At 48.2% G+C, this 16,843-nt stretch overlaps 1 long non-coding RNA gene across 1 annotated transcript in view; it reads left to right on the plus strand.

The window, feature by feature from the left end:
• Positions 1-16,445, plus strand: part of LOC147098182 (uncharacterized) — a 228,097-nt gene extending 211,652 nt beyond the window's left edge. The window contains exon 4 of the long non-coding RNA XR_015074289.1: positions 14,022-16,445. This is a non-coding gene — a long non-coding RNA (uncharacterized LOC147098182). The remainder of the gene's footprint in view (positions 1-14,021) is intronic.
• Positions 16,446-16,843: the final 398 nt, after the last annotated feature.

The raw sequence follows: 16,843 nt of genomic DNA on the forward strand, positions 1-16,843 counted from the left end.
AGGAGGTGTGGCTCCTGGAGGAAATGGCCGTCCAGGCTGAGCGCAGGCACAATGAGCTCATGGCTGCAGTGGCAAGGATGCCTGACTCCATTGAGTCTTTGTCAAGGAGTGTGCAGCAATTTGGAGCAGCACAGGCCAGGAGTCTGGATCAATTCAGTGCAGCACAGGCCAGGAGTCTACAGGACTTCGCGGCAGCACAGGCGGCGTCGAGCCAAGTGCTCAGTCGTGCCGTCCATTCACTGGCTGTTGTCATGCGGACACAGACCAGGGCCACACGGGCACTAACTGCTGCCACCCTCGCTGGATCAGCCAGGCATCGCCAGGGCACTCGCCGCGCAGCAGCAGCCCAGCAGTCTGTTCTTCAGCTGTTTGCTGCGCATGCTGCAGTGCTGGCCCGTGCGAGTGCCAATGTGTCAGGCGACCAGCGAGCACCTGCGATCTGCCAGGTTGGCACCATTCCTGCAGCCGACACTGCCACTCCGCCATTGCAGCTGCCACGAGCCGCTGGACAGACTGCTGCCGCCCAGCCAGAGTTGGAGCAGTCAGCAGCCGGCCACTCCAAGGCCAGAGCTGGTGCAGGCCGACCCCCAAGGGCATCTGCCGTCTCGCCATCTGCCCCTCAGCAGCCTTCCCCCAGCCTTGCTGCAGCCACTGGGCTCCCATTGAGGAGGAGCTGCAGGGCGGGCAGGGGCCAGGCAAGGATGCGAAAGGCATCGCCCTCGCAGGGCAAAAAGTAGAAGGTATGCACAAATGCCTGGTGCTTTTTGTAAGGCCGAGATTGGTGCAGTTGTGTTTTTGTAAGGCCGAGACTGGTGTTTTTCTTTCTTTTTGTAAGGCCAAGACTGGTAGTTTTGTGTTTTTGGAAGGGGCTTCTCCACATGAGGATGTAATGTGGGAAGGGCAGAGGTTTTCAATAAATTATTGTTGTTAAATTGCACTGTGCATGGTTTTTTGGTTAAGTCCTGGTTGCCCTGCTCGGCTGAGGGCTTGTGGAGCGGCTACATTCATCTGCTGACATTGGCACAAGCCATTCCCTGAGAGGGGGCCTAGAACCGACGTTCAATAAGCCGGCGACGGGCGGCCCTTGCACTTTCTGCCTCCCTCCTGTGCTGGTCCTCCTCCTCCTCCTCCTCCTCCTCAGGTGGTCCTCCAATCTCTGGTGGCAGTGGCTGAGTCCTGCGGATAGCCAGGTTGTGCAGCATGCAGCAAACGACCACGAAATGCGAGACTCGCTCCGGCGAATACTGTAGGGCTCCACCGGAACGATCCAGACAGCGGAACCGTTGCTTCAGGACACCGATTGTTTGTTCGATGGTGTTCCTGGTCGCTTGATGGCTATCGTTGTATCCCTCTTCAGCAGGGGTGCTGGGCGCACGGAGCGGGGTCATCAGCCAGGTACACAAAGGATAGCCTTTGTCCCCGATAAGCCATCCTCGTGGGTGAGGCTGGGCCTGGAACATGTCTGCCACAGAAGTCTGGCGCAGGATGAAGGCATCGTGGCTGCTGCCTGGAAAGCGGGCATTGACAGCGAGGATGAGCTGCCTGTGGTCACACACCAGCTGGACGTTCAGCAAATGGTAGCCCTTCCGGTTGCGATAATCCTCGGCATTCTCCAGAGGTGCCCGCAAAGCCACATGCGTGCAGTCAATGGCGCCCTGCACCATGGGGAAGCCCGCGAATGCTGCAAAGCTGCTTGGCAAGGGCCATGGAGAAGGAGATGAACTGACGTCTCCTTGTGAAAAGGGCATTGGTCACCTGGCGGATGCAGCAATGCACGGCGAACTGGGAGATGTTGGCAATGTCCCCAGCAGTGGATTGGAAGGAGCCGGTGGCATAGAAGTTGAGAGCCACCGTCACCTTCACTGCCACCGACAGAGACGTCCTGCTCCTCAGCTGTGGCTGCAGATCACCGCCAAGCAGGTGGCAGATCTCTGTGACCACCTCCCTTCTGAATCGCAGCCTCCGAACACACTGCTCCTCAGACATGTTGAGATAGGAGAAATGCTGGCGGTATACCCTGGGTGGGTAAGGCCTCCTATCCCGACGCCTGTTGCCCCCTCTCCGTCTAGCCAGGGCTGCCACTCTCTCACGGTGTCTGTGAGCCCTTTGGATGTAATTGAGAAAGCCAGCGTTTACACCCATTGCAGCCCCCATAATATGCTGGCAAACAATGAGATGTCAATGAAGGCAAAGACAAGTGGAAAGCTGTGGCCTGAAGCCACAAGTACCTGTCCGAGTGTTGGGCCAAAGCAGAAAGCTCTCTACCTTGGTCTCTCTGCAAAGATCCGTCTCTCAAGAAGGAGTGCTGCGAAATGGCAGCCTTTTATAGTGCAGGAGGAGTGCCCTTTAATTTGCGCCCCCCGCGCCCCGCATCGACTGAGCACCGTTCCACTCTAACAGTCGCCAGGGGCGCCAGGCGCACAATGGGGCGTCGCGACTGAATTTCCGGTTGGGGGCGCACAAAGGGCGTTGCACGAGGAAATGACATCATAATCTGCGCGCGCAGCTGAGCGCGTGCAAAGACTTTGCGCCGCCGCTAAATCTTGAGTGAAGTTGGGGCGAGGCGCAGATCGCGCTGCGCCCAACCGCTAGCCGCCTAGCGCCCGACATCTACTCCTCCTAAGGCGCTACCGGCTGGCGCAACCAACTGAATTTCTAGGCCTAAGAATATCCCAACACTGGACAAACAGGGGGCTCTGGAGGGGTAGGAACTAAATACGATTAAAATCGCTAAGGAAGTGGTACTTGGTAAAATAATGGGACTCAAGGCGGATAAATCCCCTGGACCTGATGGCTTACATCCTAGGGTCTTGAGAGAAGTGGCGGTAGGGATTGTGGATGCATTGGTAATAATTTTCCAAAACTCCCTGGACTCAGCAAAGGTCCCGGCAGATTGGAAAACTGCTAATGTAACACCCTTATTTAAAAAGGGTAGTAGGCAGAAGGCTGGAAACTATAGACCTGTTAGCCTAACATCTGTGGTTGGTAAAATTTTAGAGTCCATTATTAAGGAGACAGTAACAGGACATTTGGATAAACATAATTTAATAGGACAAAGTCAGCATGGTTTTATGAAGGGGAAGTCATGTTTGACAAATTTGCTTGAGTTCTTTGAGGAAGTAACATACAGGGTGGATAAAGGGGAACCAGTGGACGTAGTGTATTTAGACTTACAAAAGGCATTTGACAAGGTGCCACACAAAAGATTATTGCTCAAGATAAAAAATCACGGGATTGGGGGTAATATTCTGGCATGGATAGAGGATTGGCTATCTAACAGAAAGCAGAGAGTTGGGATAAATGGTTCATTCTCAGACTGGCAATCAGTAACTAGTGGTGTTCCGCAGGGGTCAGTGCTGGGTCCCCAACTCTTTACAATCTATATTAATGATTTGGAGGAGGGGACTGAGTGTAACATATCAAAGTTTGCAGATGATACAAAGATGGGAGGGAAAGTAGTGAGTGAGGAGGACATTTAAAACCTGCAAAGGGACATAGACAGGCTAAGTAAGTGGGCAGAGATTTGGCAGATGGAATACAATACTGGAAAGTGTGAGGTTATGCACTTTGGCAGGAAAAATCATAGAGCAAGTTATTATCTTAATGGCAAGAAACTGGAAAGTACTGTAGTACAAAGGGATCTGGGGGTCCTGCTGCACGAAGCTCAAAAAGTTAGTATGCAGGTGCAGCAAGTGATCAAGAAGGCCAATGGAATGTTGGCTTTTATTGCTAGGGGGATAGAATATAAAAACAGGGAAGTATTGTTGCAGTTGTACAAGGTATTGGTGAGACCGCACCTGGAATACTGCGTACAGTTTTGGTGTCCATACTTAAGAAAAGACATACTTGCTCTCGAGTCAGTACAAAGAAGGTTCACTCGGTTAATCCCGGGGATGAGGGGGTGGACATATGAGGAGAGGTTGAGTAGATTGGGACTCTACTCATTGGAGTTCAGAAGAATGAGAGGCGATCTTATTGAAACATATAAGATTGTGAAGGGGCTTGATCAGGTGGATGCGGTGAGGATGTTCCAGATGATGGGTGAAACTAGAACTAGGGGGCATAATCTTAGAATAAGGGGCTGCTCTTTCAAAACTGAGATGAGGAGAAACTTCTTCACTCAGTGGGTAGTAGGTCTGTGGAATTTGCTGCCCCAGAAAGCTGTGGAAGCTACATCATTAAATAAATTTAAAACAGAAATAGAATGTTTCCTAGAAGTAAAGGGAATTAGGGGTTACGGGGAGTGGGCAGGAAATTGGACATGAGTCTAGGTTCGGAACGGTCATGGCCCTGTGGGTAGCGGAGCAGGCCCAGGGGCCGTGTAGCCTGGTTCTTCTCCCACTTCTTGTGTTCTAATTCTGTGTTAGATTTCAGGAGATGGTTCTATTCCTGTTCCTGGCTGGGGTGTAGATCACCTTTTACAGAAGGTAAGTACTGTAGAAAATATAGGGACAGAGTGATCTCCTGGACGAGTTTTGATCGCCTAGATGGGTCGGAGAGGAATTTCCCAGATTTTTTCTCCCAAATTGGCCATTGGGTTTTTAATCTGTTTTTTCGCCTCTCCCAGGAGATCACATGGGTTCGGGCAGGATGTAGAGTGATAGTAGATTTGAGGTTAGGATCAGATCAGCCATGATCTTATTGAATGGTGAAGCAGGCTCGAGGGGCCGATTGGCCTACTCCTGCTCCTATTTCTTATGTTCTTATATTGTTCAATTGCAAAGTATCAGCAGATTGGGTGACCACTTTGCGGAACACTTCCGTTCAGTCCGTAAGGGTGACCCCGAGCTTCCGGTCGCCTGTCATTTTAATTCACCGCCCCATTCCCACTCGGACCTCACCGTCCTTGGCCTCTTGTATTGTTCCATGGAAGCTCAGCGTAAACTCGAGGAACAGCACCTCATCTTCCGATTAGGCACTCTGCAGCCTTCCGGACTCAATATCGAGTTCAACAATTTCAGATCATAACCTCGGCCCCTATTACTTTTTTAGTTATAATTTTTTCCACCCCTTTGTTTTGGGTCCTCCTTTCCGCGCCCCCCCCCCTTTCCTTTTGTTTCTCTCTTTCACCTGGCAGCTGTCTCTTACCTGCCAGTACACTACACACCTAATCTCTGCTGCCTTTTGTCTCCACAGGCCTATTACCATCTCGTCTGGCTTCGAATACCTTTTATTGTCTCTTTTGTTCGATCGCAGCCTTGCCTTCGATCTATTTTCTTTTCTTTCCAGTTTTGAAGAAGGGTTTCGACCCGAAACGTCAACTCAAATTTCTCTCCACGGATGTTGCCTGACCTGCTGAGTTTTTCCAGCATCTTCTGTTGTTATTTCCATAAGCCTTACCTTTGTGATGTAAGTGCTGAGCAAGGATTCTAGTCACAAGGTTTGAGTTAAGAACCAGACATTCCAGTGCTACAAGACTGTTGTGAGTTGTAGTGGTATGTTTGGTACCAGGGCCGCCCCCCACCCCTGGCCGCCCCCCCACCTCACCCAACGCCGTCCGTCCTGAGCTGCCCTCTCTAATACAGTGCGTCCAGTCTGCGCGTCTCTGAGACCATGGCCTGAGAAACTCGGGCACACCCATCTTAGGGTGGGGGGGCGGCGGGGGGCGCAGGGAACGATCACCTGATTGGTGAGGCCCAAGGTACCCCCGATATTGGCTCTCGGGCATCATTTACATCAAGCTGGCTGTTTTAAATAAAGTAAGTTGAGAACTGGCAGCGTTAAAACGAGAGTGATGCTGACAGAGGCTGTGGGGAAAATATAAATGCCAATTAGAAGCAGAATTACAACATGCAGCAAGGGGAGAAATTGCTGAGCATGGTGTTCACAAAGCAAGATCGGAAAACATGGGTGTGTCGCCTTGCCCGAGACTGCTTAGTTTTGCCCAGCTGAGGTTATATAACGACTTGGTTTTTGTTATTTTGCCAGTTTCTTTTTCTTCCCCGAGGCATTGGCTCATTTCTGGGCACCAGGCACACTTTGAGACCTCACCAATCTTGTCATTCCTCATGTGTGAGACTAGCTAGGATATTCATTCACAGAGAGCGTCGCAGTCGACCTTGAATCTGTCCACTCCAATGTTGGCAAGCACATAGGCACACGGGTGTCAGCTGCGGCCCATTGGACGGTACTCGCGCCTCTGAGTCAGAAGGTCGTGGGTTCAAGTCCCACTCCAGAAACCTGAGCACATAATCCAGGCTGACACTCCCAGTGCAGTACCGAGGGAGTGCTGCACTGTAGAAGGTGCCGTCTTTCACATTATCTGGTCATTATCACATTGCTGTTTGTGGGAGTTTGCTGGGCGCAAATTGGCTGCCGCGTTTCCTACATTGCAACACTTCAAAAGTACTTTGTTGGTTTTTAAGCGCTCTGGGACATCCCGAGGCCATGAAAGGCGCTGTGCTTCTATAATGATCTGGCTTTGATTTACTTCCAGTATTTTCCTTTCCCTGAAGGCATTGACTGCTTACTGGCCCTCCCTGGTGGCGATGTGCTGCCATTATCTTCAACTCACGAGCAATCAGGAGCAGGAGCGTGGGTGATTTTCTTCTCCTGAGCCTGAGGTTTCCCTGATTAGCGCACTAAAGTAGCTGCTGCCCTGACTCGCTCCTCCACACTGAGAGTTCAGGGGTCGCACCACTGGCTGGGTCTCCACTGCACGCAGAAACATGAAGCCCACCGTCACTTTTACACTTTGTTAATTGAGAGTTGTGGCTATGCTTTGCTAGGCCCAAAATGTGTAAAACCAGATGTTTAATTGAGGCTGATTCCTGGTTTAAATCAGGGTGTAACTTGCAATCAAACAAAGATGTGCGGGTTAGGTTGATTGGCTATGATAAATTGACCCTTAGTGTTAGGGGGATTAAATACATGGGGTTACGGGGATAGGGTGGGATATGTGTTGGTGTAGGGGTTACGGGGATTGGGTGGGATATGTGTCGGTGCAGGCTCGATGGGCCGAAATGGCCTCTATCTGCACTGTGGGGTTTCTGTGATTTCTGTGATCTGTGATTTCAGTGGAAGTAGTTTGTATTGTGCGTCTAGCAGCAGTAGCGCTGCAGTACACGCTTGAGGCTGTTACTGATCTGGAAGCTGCATCTTTTACACGAGGGTCGATTGCAGAGCTCCAGCAACAACACAAACAACTGCACGTACACTGCTGTATCGAATGCACACTCACACCTTTACGTTTCAGGCGGTGGACCTGCTCTGTTTTGGGGGGAAATGCTTATGTGGGGCTGGAATGCAAAAACTGCATTTTGCTGCTGTGTATGTGGGCTGTGAGGTAACCTCCTCTATGGTTCCCCCCCTGCCCTAGCCTTGAACTCGCATCTTTCTCCAGTTTCTCTCCGATCTCCCATCATGCCCTCTCAGAGCTAATCTTGTCCAGGAGACCCACTTCCTGCTCCCTCAACCCTATTCCCATCAAACTGACCATCACCCAACTTCCCTTCCTGGCCCCCATGTTAGCTGATATTGTTAACGGTTCTCTTTCCTCAGGTACTGTCTCCCTCTCCTTCAAATCTGCCGTCATCACCCCCCTCCTCAAAAAACCCCTTCGTCCTTGCAAACTACCGCCCCATCTCCAACCTCCCTTTCCTCTCCAAAGTCCTTGAACGTATTGTCGTCTCCCAAATCCGTGCCCATCCTTCCTGGAATTCTAGAAGCTAAATTAAAAAACAGGAGCTTCAAGGGTTATAATCTCTGGATTCTTACCTGAGCCATGTCCAAATTGGCGTAGGGATAAACAGATTAGGGAGGTGAACACGTGGCTGAAGGTGTGGTGTGGGAAAGAGAGGTTCCATTTCATGGGGCATTGGCTCCAGTAGTGGGACAGGAAGGAACTGTACCACTGTGACGGGCTCCACCTGAACTGGTTTGGCACCAGGGTCCTTGCGGAATGGGTAAATAGGGTGGTCACAAGGACTTTAAACTAATAAATGGGGGGGGGGCCTCAGGCGGAAATTGTAGTATAAATAATAATTCAAAAACAAACAAAAGGGAAGAGAGCAGAGTAACAGTCAGAAATTGTGCTTCAGGCGCTACAGGCAAAGGGAAAACTAAAAGATGTAAAGTGATTAAACCAGGAGAGAGAAATAAGAAACATGTGAGTAAAACATTAGAGCTAAAGGACAGGCTAGGGTGTGTGGCCCAAATATACAAACGCTCAGACATAAGGAACAAATTGAATGAACTGCTGTAAGGGGTTTTCCTTCAGAGATTTCCCTGAGGTTTCTCTCTCTAGAGGCCACTCTCTCTTGCACAGTAAAACCATGAGTGGTTCGACCCACTCGCCCCTTAGATTCTATACTCTGGACTTAGGCGCAGGAACTACAATGTAGAGAAAACTCTTGTAGACCAAGTTTGATGAAACAAAATGACATTTTATTGCATAAGGAAAAATATCAAATCAAATGCAAGCAGATACGGGAATACATGGGAGGGAAAAAAACACACAAACAAATCATAATGACACAGTACTAACTAAAGCAAATACAGGCATCTTATACTCTACAAAGATCATCATGAAATAAGGAAACACACGGAACATCAAGGGACAACAACTCATGTTAATTGTACCCTTAAATCCACCCCCTTATTAAACCTATCTAGATCTGATTGTGAAGGGCCAGAAACATGCTCACCAATCCCACTAGGAAGTGCAAGGTTTTGAAATCGAGTCTGTGTTTGGTCCTTTCAGGCGTTTCGTCTCCACGTGGATCGTGGAGCCCCTGCGAGCTGCGCCACACCTCTCTCCTGAGGTGGGGGTCGGGGGCGGCTGGACACCGGCGGGCCTGGATGTCGGCGGGGTCGAGGATCATCGGCTCGACCCTGGTTAGAGGAGCCTTGGGCTGGCTCCCATCGCTTCTTCAGTTTCCTTTTCTCTCTTCTCCCGAGCCGGGGTGGCTGGAAGATTTCTTCTCTTGGGACCTTTATTTTTTTGTCTCTTCTCCCAAGTTGGGTCAATGGCCTCTCGTTCCGGCAACGGCCCGGGGATGGTCGACGATCTCCCGCTGTGTTTCCCCAGGGCGGGACGCCGGCTTCGAGACGGCCTTCTCGATGTTGGCTTTCTTCTTCCTCCTGCGAGTGCCTCTATCATCTTCTGGCTGTCCGGATGCAAACTCGACACAAGCTGCAACTGTCTCCAAGCTTGCAACTGTAACCCCAGTTATACCTTTCCTTCCGAGGCTTCACTTCCCGCCCAAAATCAGGTTAGTCTTTGTTTTATTTTTGGTGGGCCGGGATCACAGCGGGGTAGTTATTATATTTTAAAATGTCTTAAACGGCTGGTAAAGGCCCATCTCTGGTCTGGAATTACCTTCATTGTTTTTAATGTCCTGCTGATCTCGTTATCTAGTCCTGGGTGCTGTTCTCATGAATATGAAATTGTCCCCTTTTGTCTGGGTCAACATTTTGATGGCCTCTGTCTCCAGGCCGATCTTGACTGGATCTGCATCTAATCCATATGCATATGGATTCCAACTAAACTTCCACCTTTCGTGCTTCGGATCCACCCAGGATTACAAATATCTCCAAGGTATTAATCGTTCCTCGAACTACTGCTCTCGCCGCATCCTGAGATCCACGCTCAACGCCATGCGGCGCCACATGAACACTCTCGACTTCTCTCTTCAGCAACACCAGCGCACTCTATCTCAAAGCTGTCCGGGTCCACAGTTCCATTTCATCCTTCAACTCATCCGACGCTTCAACAAAAAACTTTTCTTCTTCCTTTCTGATGTCAAGGATCGCAAGCTTCATCAACTCTTGGACACCAACAATGGAGAAATAGGTGGTGGAGTCTCAGCCTTTCACACCCCAGGAAAGATCTAATTCCCGATTTAAAGCGATACAACCCCAATGTTGATGTATGGGCAAAAATACGAAGTGCCGTGAAAGATATCATTGAGATAAAATGTCCCTCCGCGGTCTACGGGGCCCTGGGAGCGTTTGTCCTAGATCCCGCAGCCACCGCGGCTCAATATGAAATCCAATTTGAAGGTCTAAAAACAAGGTCTCAGGCAGGGGAACCAGCAGGGGTTGTCTGACCGAGAGCTGGAGGGACTGCGAGCCCTCCTCCTCCCGCCACCAGCCCCTCACAACGGATAGGACACCCTCTGTCGGAGGACCGGGGGGTACTCGCCCATGTCTAAGTGTACTGTTAGGAGGCCGGCAGTATTGTGCTTTGCGTTCACTGTCCAGTCCACTCAGTATACATGGACTCGGCTGCCCCAGGGATTCCACAATTCCCCCACTATCTTAAAGGCTCTCCAACCAGCCCTCGTGGACATCCGCATGAAAGACTCTGTTTGCCTTCAGTATGTAGATGATATTCTCATTGGTAGTCCCTCGCCCTTAACTCATCTGGACGCCCTGACGTGTGTCCTGGAGACGTTAATCCTAGGTGGGTTTAAATTGAATCCGACTAAAGCTCAGGTCGGGCTTTCCCGTGTCAGTTACCTCGGCCAGATTATTTCCCCAGAGGGGCAAACTATGACCCCTGAGAGGGTGCAAGCCCTCTTACAAATGCCATGACCTGTCACTGTTTCTGGCCTGCGGAGCATGATGGCGATTGTTCAACTACTGCCGCACGTACGTAGCCGACTTCACAGAATTGGCAAGTCTCTTAAATAACCTCCTAAAGGGAGAACCCCGGGAGAGGCAAGACTGGATTGGACACTTGAGGCAGTCAAAGCCTTTGATATGGTCAAAATCATTTTGGCCAGTGCACCTGCCCTGGGTCGCCCAGACCCTGCAAAACCCTTCCACCTGTGGAACTGGGTGGGCAATCGGGCGTATAGTGCAGCGGTTGAACAATTCTCCACACCTGCCACAGCCTAGTTAAACTCCTTACGGGCTCTTAAATTAGCAGAAGGAACAACTGTGAACATATATACTGACGGCCAGTATGCCTACTCCGTTGTCCACGATTATGTCCGCCTTTGGCAACGACGGGGTTACTTGACTACTTTAGACCACTCAATTAAACACGTTTCCGCGATTGCAGAACTCATCCGGGCTTCGGATTGCCCCACCTTGGGGGCTGTAATCAAAGTGCACGCCCACCAAACCAGAGAGTCCCCAGAAAGCCAAGGTAACCGGGCGGCTGATTTGGCTGCTAGACAGGCTGCTTTGGCTCTCCCTGGGACGGCCCTTAGTCCTGCAGAAATAATACACCAAGAAGAGGCGTCCCAGACCAATGATGTGACAAAGGATGCACTCCTGACGGCGTATCTCTCTGAGTCCCCCGAGAATATACACTTTTGGGTACATGAGGGAGCACACCAGGACCCTAGTGGGATTTGGCGTCACGAGGCACAGTACGTGGTCCCAACATCGCTCAGACGAGCCCTGATCCATCACTAAGGCTATTTCACAGACCCGGGAGGGGATGGACCCTTCCAGATCCTCCTTAGTACAGGCACCTCAGTTTGCTTGGAGGGAAAATTTGATGTAAAGTGGAGACACTGGAGCCAGATTAAGCCCGTGGTGACGTCCGGGGAAGAAATTTCCCCTAACCCTCAGGACCCCTAGGGCTGAGGATAAAAAAACTGCCGAGTGTGTGTTCATTCATCTTCAGTGTACTGTCCCTTTAAAAGCCTGTGCTTCCCTCTTCAAGGTCGCAGGCTGCGCGCTTTCTCTCTCTCTCTCTCTCTCTCTCTCTCTCTCTCTCGAGATTGTGACTGCAGCTTGAAGTTGTGATTGAAGTTGCATGGCGTGTGTGTGTGTGTCAATTAATGTGCAATGTGCGATGAATTACGAAATGAGAATGACCCTATGGTTAAGAATAATGCGAATTAACTGTCTTTCCTTCCCAATATTAGGTTAGGTTGGTCAGGTTAGGACCAAGTTCGGAGGATTAAGTCAATTCTTCGGGTTGTTATATACCTCGCTCTTCCTTACAGATCGACCTTTTCAACAGCTGAGTTTTTCAATTTAACCAGTGATCCTGCTCACCCTGACTGTTATACGACCCTGACTTGTCCCCAGGACATACCCCTGACTTTTGAGTTCTGATTATCTCCCCTTTGTGGTTGCTATGGTGAAGTCTTCCAAGGCAATTTGATGTGATTTGTTTAAATGTTAAAACTAATCTTTCTCCAGTTATAATTAATGTTTTTACAGTATTTTGGAAAGACATCTGAAGAAGGGACAACAAGAAAATGTGACGTAATTTACTGTTTTCTGCAAGAATGTGCTATTTTGTTTTGTTTGTCTGTTCATAGTTTTACAAAAGATAAGTTTCTGCGTTAAAGTTACAGTTGCCAATGTGCTTGGAAGAAAATTAATTTGAATGTTTACAAGATCTGGATTAAATTGGAGTTATGAGGTTAATTAACCTATTAAAACCAGACTTTCATTGTGGCCACAGTGAAATTCTGGTTGGTGTAAATTTGTGTAGACCGCATTGAATAAAATAACTCCGCTCCGCGAGAACATCCGATAGTTGCAGAGTCCCTTACAAAGACTTAATTAGCTTGTGAACTTTGCTCAATCCCGTCTTTGTCCATATTACTTCCGTGTTCGTGTTTAGTTAAAGGGTGAAAACACAACTGTCTTTCGATAGGGAAAGTTCTTTTTTTTTGATTTACGTGAATTGACGCAGTTGCGTGCATTTGATAATGTTTTGCTCCACCTTCTTAGAATCCTGCAAAGGAGTTAACCCTTTCCACTGACAGCTGTTTAAGTCCACCAAGCAACAACTTTAGTATGAAATTTAAGGATAATGGACATTATTAAATTTAAGTTTCTTAATTTTAAGTTAATATCTCCCTACAGTGACAGAAGGAAAATAATGATTTGATGAATTAACCCCTTGGGCTCTAAGCAGAGTCACAATGGATTTGCCTCTTTCTTTTGTTATATGGAAGTTACCTTGTAAACTAATTGCAGCACCTCTGTCTCTAATGTTAAAACACTGTGTAAGCTACCTAGCCTGAGAATTACTTGTTTCTGAAATTGGAAATGGAGGATAAATTGATAGAAATGAAATTGAACATTGCCAAAATTTGCCGGTACAATAATACTGCTGTTTAAATTTTGGGATAATTTTGTATTAACAAAATGGAATCAGGCACTATATATTGGGTTACTTTTGGGAAAAATAAAAGATCCTCTAAAATAATGATAAATAAAAAAGTATTAATAACTTGGATCAAGTGAGAATGTTTGATCTATGTTTTCTATCTTAAATATTGTACTGGACAGTAGAGTTTCTCCAGGACTCATGAATGAGATATGAATGGTAATTAAAGGAAAGTGATTGAGAGTGTAAGATTGAAACAGGAGAATTACACTACTGAATGGGAATTTTCAAAATTCCTTAGTTAAAGTCAGGAAAGTGTAGTTAAGAATAGTAAATTGATAGCTTTCTCTTGGAGGCATTTGTGTCCCTGCCTTAAATGCACTTTTACGAAAACTGAATTTGATAGCCTGGCCACTACCCAAGACATCGGGACCATGCAGAAGAAGATGAGCAAAGATCTCCAGGTGACGACAATCTTTTGATAAGATACCTGAAAGCCCGAGAAAGGCTTGTATCAGATGGCATGTGTGGCATGATATTGAGATACCGGTATGAATGTGCAAATGTGATTCGTTACGTATGAGGCAATTACCATCCGGGAATGTATGGTGAATTTACACTGAAGAATGGGTCTCAGACATGCTCAGTTACTTGACAACAGCAAGACATGAAATGGTTAATGTGGCTCAGGAGGGTGAGACAACCTTTTTAAGCATTGGCACATACTCCATCGAGAAACTATCTGATTAATGAAACAATCAGAATAGAGTTAAACACACTGGTACCTGTTAAAGGGATTGAAATTGAAGTTTAAGTTGAGGGCTAAGGAGAAATCATGTTTAGTAAGAATTATCCACAAGACGGATACGAGTAAAAGAGAGATCTGGAAAATCTTTTAAGTCCATGATTTGTTTATTAGATGTTAAACTATAATGTCGCTGGAAATGATTGTAAGTCTGAATTTAACTGTGACTGTAATAATTGTGTTTTGTAGGTAACAGAGCATGGGAAAAACTAGTACGAATCCAGTATGAGGTGATCAACCAACACGTTTTTAAGTATGAGCTGCACAATTGTGTGACACAATTCGGATACTCAGATACGACATTCCCCTTTTGTTTGAGGGTTTCAGTGAGTTCATGATGCGACTGAACTCCTCCCTAAAGCATTTTTATGTTTTGGGGTAAGACAACTCAAGAATGGATATTGAAATTGATAGCACACTGGTGAGATATTGGGCTTAACATACATCAACACTCCCTTACGTTCATACGCTCTGGTAGTTTTTATACGCTCTGGTAGTTCTTCAGCTTATAATGATAGTGTATTTGATATATGTATACACTATGTAGTAAGACTTTGATACATAAGCCAATTGGGCACTCATGCCCATGACTAACAAGTTATTTGAACACACCGAAAGGGAAGATCCAACGTAGAGGAAACCCCAGGCGGGGTAACATCAGGAAAGATAGAAGAAACAGAGGATACCCCAGGCGGGGCAGAATTGGAACACCTAGGTATCAGACTGATTTCACACATATTAGTCATGGTGCAGTTAATACTGGTTTTGAGTTTGCTATGTAAGAAGTGTAAACGGGCTAAAGCGAAACACTTTGCGAAACAAGTGGTTAAGACAGTTAGTGCATGCACTGCTCCTCCTACACGCGTTTCGGACAACTTTGGTCATTTGCAGGAGAGATCAAGCGTATGAACGTTGAGATAGTAGTATAATGAATCGGGAAACATTTTAGTTTAAATTTAAATTTACCATACTCATCTGATGCATACCTGGTGGCCACCTCGACAGGATCCACACCTGCCCTATGCAACAGATAGTCTTCCTGGAGTAGCCAGAGGTCTAGGGGGGAAGGTGTATAACAAAGTAGGTCCGGTAACTATTCACACTCTTGGTTTCCCAGCATGTTGTATCAGCATGTTGCACACTTTCCAACCCGCCTCAAGGTTTTCCTTTCGGGGGGTTGGAGGGGGGGACTGTTGGATTGCAAAACTAGGCCTGTGAATCAAAGCCTGAATCCTCGAGTCTTTAAATATATTAACTAAAGCTGTAGGGAAGGCAGTAGTACTAGAAACCATTCAAAGGATGTTTAGCTTCACGTATTAGGAAATATATATAAAATGAACATGTAGCATTTAGGTAGCTGCGAAGCATGTTGGGATACTTGACCATCATATTAACCAAGTACTGTAGGAATAACATATTTACTAGACTCTTGGGCCTAGAAATTCAGTTGCGTTTGCGCCCAATTAGGGGCGAAAGAGTGGGTTGCGCCGGAAGTTGCGTCGCGCCCGAAATTAGGTGGGCCCTAACATCGGCGTTAGCCGGTAGCGCTGCGCCGGCACCGATGACGTCATCGGTGTGCGCAGTGCCCCGGTACCGCCCGAAACCACGCCGATCCCCATCTTCAGTAGCGGCCGCCTCTTCCGTGGCGGGCGCTAACAACATCGGGAGACTGGGTCCTTACTGCAGCCTTAGCGGCGCAAGTTAAGGTGGAGGTGCGGGGCGGCCGCTTTTTCGGCGGCCGCCTGCCCGCACCTCCTTCCCCGGCCTCCTCCACCCGCCCCCCCCGCCGCGGCATTGCCGGCTGGTTTCCGTGGAGCCCGGCACTTCTCCGTTGTGCCGGGCTCTTTTGCCGGCACTTGCAATCGGGGCTCCGGCCGTTGCAGGCACCTCCCCCTTAAGAGAAGGGGGAGGCCTGCAGTACAGCAGCCTGCCGCACCGCATCGGGTGGCGCAGCGGGACCGGGAGCGCTGAAATTCACTTTCAGCGCCCCAAGCAGGGCGGACACACCCTGTACCAGCGCCCGGTTCCGCTTTGGGGCGCTGAAAGTGAATATGGGGCGGGCACAACTGGCTCCGCGGCGGGCGCAAAATTTTCGGCGCAAACATGCTGGCGGGGCTATACCCAATTTCTAGGCCTTAGTCTCTCTCTTTGTTGTTATCAGTGTTACAGAAGCTGTGTTTAATGCAGCTGGCCTTCTGAGAGCTAAGGGGAACTGAACTTCATAGGGAGTCGGCCATTTCTATCTCTGCCTCAAACACCTTATCTTCCTTTGTAATGTCTGCTCGCAACCAAAAGCGGACATTGTTTATCATCTCAAGAATTAAGCGACCTTGCTCACAGAGACTAGAGACTGTTATGCTGTATGTCAGAACACTTCAGGGCGGCTCCCGACATTGAGTGACTAATCACGCCAACCAATAAGGGAGTGACCAATAAGGCTGTTTGTATGTGTACGCCTACTTTTGCAACCTAATGGGCGGGTACCTATCGAAATGTATATCAAGGCTTGTAGATTGTATTTAGTTGAGAGGGAAGGTGCAAATCTGAGGAGGTTTCACCCGCTCTCCCTCGTGCACGGGGCTTTTAGCAATAAACCTTTTATTTTATTCTCAATTCCGTCTCCGTCTTGAATTTCTCCGAATTCGAATCTAACAAGATATTAATAGATTAAGTGAATGGGGAAAAACTGTGGCAAATGGATTTCAATGTAGGCAAATGTGAAGTCATCCATTTTGGAGCTAAAAAGGATAGAACAGGGTACTTTCTAAATGGGGAAAAGCTAAAAATAGAGACTCAGGGGTCCGTGTACATAGATCGTTAAAATGTCATGGACAGGTACAGAAAATAATCAAAAAGGCTAATGGAATGCTGGCCTTTATATCTAGAGGACTAGAATACAAGGGGGTAGAAGTTATGCTGCAGCTGTACAAAACCCTGGTTAGACCACACCTGGAGCACTGTGAGCAGTTCTGGGCACCACACCTTAGGAAGGATATACTGGCCTTGGAGGG

The sequence above is a fragment of the Somniosus microcephalus genome, chromosome 30 (genome assembly GCF_052327205.1).
Source record: "Somniosus microcephalus isolate GS21.2 chromosome 30, FLI_Smic_1.0, whole genome shotgun sequence".
Lineage (NCBI taxonomy): Eukaryota > Metazoa > Chordata > Chondrichthyes > Squaliformes > Somniosidae > Somniosus > Somniosus microcephalus.